Below are 7434 nucleotides of genomic sequence, written 5' to 3'. Positions count from 1 at the left end.
TCAAAAAATTTCAAGATTTAAGAATTATTCTAATATCATATTAAATATGTAATGTCTAAGATCCCAAAGAATGAAATATGTATCAAATACAAGATCAACTATGATTGCTAGTAGTAGCTTTTTAAATATAGTTAAATATTTTCCTAATCCATCTCCGAGATTTTTCTTGAATGAATGGTTCTAGTTATACTCAAATTGAACTGCATAGTAAGTTATTTTTCTAGCTAACAAAAATTATAAACCATGATGATTTATATCCAACCATACGTAGAGAGATATTATTTGATATTTGCTAATATTTTTATAAATGTACCATGTCAGCAAATACCCTAGCTAACAAAAAATTAGAAAAACCATGAGGATGTACTATTATAATATCCACTATTCATAGAGATATGTTAATTTATATTTGCTAATGTGGTAAAAACTAATAATTTACGTATCCACATTAGTAAATGCTTGATACTCATTCAAGCAGATATCCCAAGCAAAGTGAAAACCATATGGTCCATAATTATAAAAGAATTTTGATATATTAGTAGCCATCCCAAAACAATTCCCTTTTCTTTTACCCCCTATTTTCAAATATTAACTAATTTTGGTTGATCATCGTCCATGCATTAATTACTAACTAATTACATAATTTGGTGTGTAGACATTCCAAGAGTTAACAATAGATTCTTAATTGTCTCAACAATGATTCAAACTAAGTAGTTATGTCAAAGCAATCAACATCATAAACCATTCAATACTTAATCCCTTTCTTATAAACATGTAGCCTTGAATCCTGATAATTAAAGTCTCATCTACTAAAGAAGAAAGGATAGTTGTTTGAAGAGATAGAGAAGTTTTAAATGTTATAGTTGACAAGTATCACTAAAGCCCTCTTCACCTAGGTGTTGTTTACATTGAGCAAAAATCTAGCATATAGGAACCTAACTATGCATTTTTGAACTCACGAAAGGAATCAAATAGTTCTAAATTTTCAATATGCAATTTGTTAGTTTAGAAGGGAAATGGTTCTAAATTACAAATTACTATTATATGACGGTCTATGAAGGATCATCTTTTTTATGACTAAATGAAAAACGTTATTCATCCAAGTTCACTCAAATAAATGAAAAATTTAAAAAGCCTTCAATACTTAATAATGAAGACAATGAATTAATTGTTTTACTAGATCATTGATGTTAGGCATCTAGGTTGGGCTCGCCAACATAAATAGATGAGAAAATTTCAAGATTTGTGAATTATTCTAATAATATATATGCAATGACTAACATATTAAAAAGATGAAAAATCTAACGAACGTAAGATCAACTAGATTTTAAGCATCCATTTTAACATCTAGTGAGTAAAAAAAACTAAAGAGTTATAGTAGTAGCTTTCTAAATACAGATAAATAAATTTCCATGTTATCTCCAAAACTTTTCTTAAATGGGTAGTTTTGATTGTATTCAAACTATAATGGCATAGTAAATCATTTTTCTACATGGTAAAATTAGAAAAACCATGATGAAATGGTAAAATGAGATCAAAGAATCTTAACTGTTGTTTATTGTCATAGTATTCAACTATATGGAGGGATATATTGATGTATATTTGCTAATACAGTAAAAGCTAATATTTTATATGTGTACCACATTAGCAAATATTCAATACTAATTTAATTAGGTAATCCTGCAAAGATGAGAACCATATAGTCCATATCTATAAGAAAATTTGAACAGTCTCTCAACCCAAATTAATCCCCTCTTCCTTTAGCATGTATTTTGAACTATTAACTAATTTTGGCTGATTTATACCATCTATTCATTACTAGCTAATTACAGAATTTGGTATGTCGATAGTCTAAAAGTCTTAGCAACGATTCATATTAAGTAGTTATGTCAAGATAGTTTAACCATAATTCACATCTTGTTTAGCTACTTAATTCCTTCCCCACAAACGTGCAGCCTCAAATTCTGATAATTAAAGTGTCATCTACTAAATATCAAGAAGAAATGGTAGTATGAAGAGATATCGGAGCAATAAATGTTACAAGCAATAGGTATAATTGAACCCTCTCTACCTAAATATTGTTTACATTGAACAAAATTTAGCATATAAAAACCTACTCATACATCATGGAACTTTGTAAGGGGAATTGAACAACTCTAAATTTTGAATATGCAATATTTTAGTTTATATGGGTGGTGATTCTAAATTTTGAATTATTACTATATGATGGTCTATGGAGGTCATCCTTAGCACACTTAAATGATATCCACCATTGTTTTACCAAAGTTTACTCAAATAAAGAATATAAGTTACTATAAGAAAAATAGTGTAATCATTCTGATGTCATAATTCAAGAAAAGAGAAAGGGTTAGGTAAGTGCACCTCCAAATTATCATGCATTTCAAACTAACCAATTATAATGCATGTGCAGAAGCACATGCTATTAAAAATTTTAAATTTAGGATAATTTGGATAAAATTTTAAATGTTAAAAAGTCATGAAAATAGTTGATTCATAATTAATTTTTTCCAACATATCATATCTCACTTTCATCTCTTTGTTCAAAAGTATATCTCTACTTCCTCTTTTGAAATTTCTTAAAGTCCAGATTCACCAAAATATCTTTTTTAGAAGTTTTTGAAATCTCTTCTTCTATAGAAGTATAGCATGTTTCAAACCTTTTAAGAGAAAAAAATAATTAAAATTATCATAAAAATATTTCTATTTTAATGAGCAATCTAATTTGGATTATTTTTTAGAACTGAAAAATTGAGTAATTAAGCTATTTTCATATAGTTCAGGGCTTAAGGAAAGGATTTAAGGACAGGGATGGCAGTAATATACATGCATCCAACTCAATCATACTTTGATGGGTCTGGATCAAGGCTTTTTTAGCTTCGGTTAAGCAAGAGCCGAGTTTTCTAAACATGAACTCTATTATCTTAGGTCATGAGGGTGTTGCCCTAATCGGGTCGGGTCGGGTCAAGGCCCCATCCTTTACCACCCTATTAATCTTGCAATCCTCTCGGGTCTGCCTTTGGGTCTCCCGTCTCCCGCTTCTTCCCCCACTCCCCGCCTCTCGCTCTCTCTCTCTCTCTCTCTCTCTCCGCGCCAGAATGGGAGCTTCGGCCATGGCGAATTCTGCCCAAAACCCTGTCTTCAGCTGGAAACCTACAACCCCTCCTCTCCCACCTCCTTCTGGAGATCCCTTCTCTCCCCCTCCAGTACCCTCCAGGCTCCAATCCTACACTTCTCTCTTCCGCGTTCCTGATGGATAACAGAAGCAGTTCCGTTCGTTCTCTCTACTTCAAGGATGACCCCCAGAACGCCGAAGGGAGATTTCCAAGCCGCAGGAGGTGGTAAGCCCCATCGTCGATTTCATTTCACGTGTTTGTGATTGGATAAGTTTGCGTTTTGTTTTATAGCTCTGGGCTTCTTCTAATTCTAAGTTCTATGTCGCTTTTATCCTTTTTTTTCCTTTTAAAATTATAGACATTATTCAGTCAATGGTAAATAATTATGAAAAAAGCATTTCTTTTTGCTGCTCCACTGCGTCATAATTTGAAATATCAGCTGCTATCATATCACTGGCTGTCATAATAGTCTCACAGACCTCCACTACATTATTATACGTACATTATATGGATATTTAAAGAATAGCCTTTATTATCGTTTCAATGATTATTGTATGAGGGAATAAAGGACATTTTTTTTATCATTTTTTTTGCTGTTTATTCCAATTGAATGATAATGTGAAGTCAAATATCCATGTCATTTTTTAAAAATAATGTTTTATTTGTGAATGGTGCTGTGGTATATCAAATTTACTGTAATTATCCATTATATCACATCTTAGCTGCCAATTACGGCAATTATAACAACTATAATGTTATTCCCAAGGCTGTCCAGATAACATCCATTATTTCTGTATACCTGTAAATTGCAGTTTCAGAGGGGTTTGGGTATTAGGGGATATTAGCAATATTGAAACCATTCTTTTTTTCTTTTTTGATCCATTTATACATTACATGGGGTATGGCGTTATAAAGGTGCATGCTATCCTATGTGGTCAAGAAAGATGCTGAGAGATGCGGTTGGGTGTGGGGGGTGGGATGCCCAAGTGTCAGGTTTGGTCCGGAGAGAGTGATTACAGCCTCTCTGTCTTAGCTTCTAGGTTCTTTTGAGATATAACAAATCTGGCTGAATTGAACCCACCACTGGACCTCAGGAACTTGGTTGCAAGCATTGAGGTACCTAGAGAGAAGACATGAAGAGAAAGACAAGAATCCACAAAACTTTAGAAAGAGATCAATCTAAGAAGTCTGCAACCACTTTGAACAGTTTGGAGAATAAGTGGGGAGATACTGGGCCAATAGAGCCCACTAGCAGCTAGTAATAAAGTCTAAATGATCTCACATATATTCATAATTTAAAACTTTAATTATGGCTCACTGATCTGATCTGAACTTAGACTTTAAAGAGTCTTTTTTCCAAAATTAAGATATAAAAGACCAAGAATTTGGGTAGGCTCAAGCCAATAAGGGAAAACCGGTAATATGAAGCCCGAGCCTGGATTGGTATGGTGTGGCACAACCTTGTGCATATGTGCAGTGTATCAAAATATTATCTCTTCTGAGTATGTTGTCTCCAGTCATCTAAGAGAGTGGATAAACAAAGAGGTGTTGATAACTAAATGAAAATATTAACTCTTCTAAGTATATTGTTTTGAGCTATGTGGGAGGGTGAAAAAACAAAGAGCTGTCAATAACTCACTTATATGGACTATGAAGTTTATGTACTGCACACAATTGAAATTTCCAGTATATTCTTATAATTCAAATGATAATAAAATAGCTCATAAAAAGAAACACCCCGCAGTAAAGTTTAAGTACCTGGGTAGTTTTTTTTTCTTGGAGTGATGATTTTGATTGCTTTTGACATGGTTCAGGTTCTGGATCACAAGCTAGCATGCTTGAATAATGACCATCATGATTTTGTAATGGGCATTGTTACAATTCAAGAAACTTTAGTTTATAATATATTTATAATGGCTATATATGCATTATAAGGGATATGTCAGAAATATATGACGACCAAAACATTCATTATCTGGCATTTCACTGTTTACAGAATTTAATACTGTATTTTGTACTGCAGTTTCTAAATGATATCTGGAGATATTTCATTTCATAGAAGAAATAAAAGAATTTCAAAACAGGATCTTAATTCCAAAGTAGGATTTTATTCTTTTTTCCTAAACCAAATAGTAGCTGTTTATAATGTCTTACGATCAATAATGGTTTTGGGATGGAACCACTATATAGCTGCAATTGTGTTATCAATTCCACTTGTGCAAGCATGATAAGTACGTAACAAAATTAGATGGGCTGAAGCATTGAAATTTAAGACTTTTTTTTTTGCATGGAATCCATATAAATGAGTATTGAATTTCTGATAATTTTAAATAAATTAGCCTCTATATTTTTTTCACTCCTATTACCTGTAATTATCAAATCGACTGTAAGAACTCAGAAGATTTGGCCAATCATTATGGTTCTTAATGGATAATCATTGTAGTACTTTCATATTCTTGATGTAGAAAGAGAATTTCTTCTTATCTGAAGAAAAAACCTGATTTTGCATGTTTCAAATTTGATGGTTCAATGTGAATTGTAGATGGAAGAAGAGGATCACCGAACTGGTATCGGAACCTATACCGGTCGGCGACTAGTTCGGTACGGTAAGGCGTACCAGTTCCGAATCGACATGCCATTATTTTTTTCGATGTTTTTTAGGTTTGATTTATTGATAATCATCTTTTTCAACTTTTTCAATGATTTTAAGTAATTTGATGTTTCTTGATGTTTTTGATATTTCTATGATCCCACTATATGTAAATGATGCCTCTTAATGTTTTAGAGTAATGCAAAATATAAAATAATCAGCAAGATACAAAATATGAAATGATACAGTCAATAATATATATTTAAAGCATAATATACATACCGATATTTATCTGGAGAGTAGCTTGCATGCCTCTAAATAAGGTTTTGATTTTACAATCATGTTTTGAGTTTTATTTTATTTATAAATTTTTTAATGGAAAAATATATTTTTTAATTTAAAAATTATATATAATCCAAAAATTAAAAATTTTAGTGGAATTGTGTAGATCATCCATAGATTTACACTATATCATGAAATCATGCTAAAATCAAAAATTTTGGCACGATCTCCCCTTATTTTTGAAAATTTTGAGGCATTTTTCGGTTTTGAAAAAAAAGAGAAAATGAGATAGGGGAGGAGAAGCATACCTTATTTTGGGTCGGATCCTTCTTGAATCGTCATGTTTTTGGCCGGAGAGTTTGAAGAACACTTCAACAAAAGAGTTGGGAATGTTCTCAGGCCTTCCCAACTCAACACACACACATATATATAAAGAGATTGAATTGACTCGAACCCAAACTGGTCCAAACCGGCAGGTTCGCACCGGTTCCAAACGGTTTCGGCCCGGTTCGGGTTCGGAACCGAACCGCATATCTGAATCGATCCGATTCTGCATCGGGTAAGCGGTTCGGCCCGATTCGGCCATCCTTGGGTAGACAAAGTAAAGGGGTCTTACACCTTGCACATTTGATGAATCAGTTCATGCCATCTTAAAGTCGTGAAATGGGGTTTCTAAAAATATCTCACAACTTTGATCATTTGCGCCAATTCAAAGTGTCGTAATATATTATACCTTTGATAAGTTGTGAAACGGGGTTTCCAATAACTTCTATAGCTGAATTCAAATTCACATAATTTTATAGAATCTCAAAAGTCTTCGCAATATCTAATTCACGTTTAGAACATTTTAAACCATTCTTGGTGGAGCTCTAAAGAATTTTATTACATGAAATTAAATATGGATGTTGATATCAGAAAACTTAAGATCGTAGATATTACAATGCATGTTTTATTCACATTTCTTCAAATTATTTCTTACAACTTCCATCCATGTTAGGTTAGGGTATCCAGTCCTTTTCTTGACTTCTACACGGACATAATTTGAAGCATCTCTACTTATTAGAACCTCCTCCAGTTTTCATTGCAAGTGCCTCTTTCAATAACTATATCAATATAATATTAAGTGCATAGGGCCTTCTAACTTTCACATTTATCATGACTTCTCTTTACTGTATACTATTATGTCTTTTGGATATCAGATTTTGCTTAAAATTTTTAAACTAATGTAATGTGTAGAAATACATTTATGAATCTTTGATTGATCTTAGTTAATTAAGATACGAGTAAGATACTACCGTCCGTTTATTAATTTGTACAGATTTTTTATTATTGTATAATTTTAATTTAGTTTAAATTGGTGAGTGGTGGCACATGCATGGGAATAAAGGATCACTGAAGTTAATAGTAACTGTGGCAATTTGATTGGTG

This window comes from Phoenix dactylifera, unplaced genomic scaffold (assembly GCF_009389715.1).
Source record: "Phoenix dactylifera cultivar Barhee BC4 unplaced genomic scaffold, palm_55x_up_171113_PBpolish2nd_filt_p 000190F, whole genome shotgun sequence".
In the NCBI taxonomy this organism is placed as follows: Eukaryota; Viridiplantae; Streptophyta; class Magnoliopsida; order Arecales; family Arecaceae; genus Phoenix; species Phoenix dactylifera.
Note: the sequence above shows the minus strand (reverse complement) of the source record.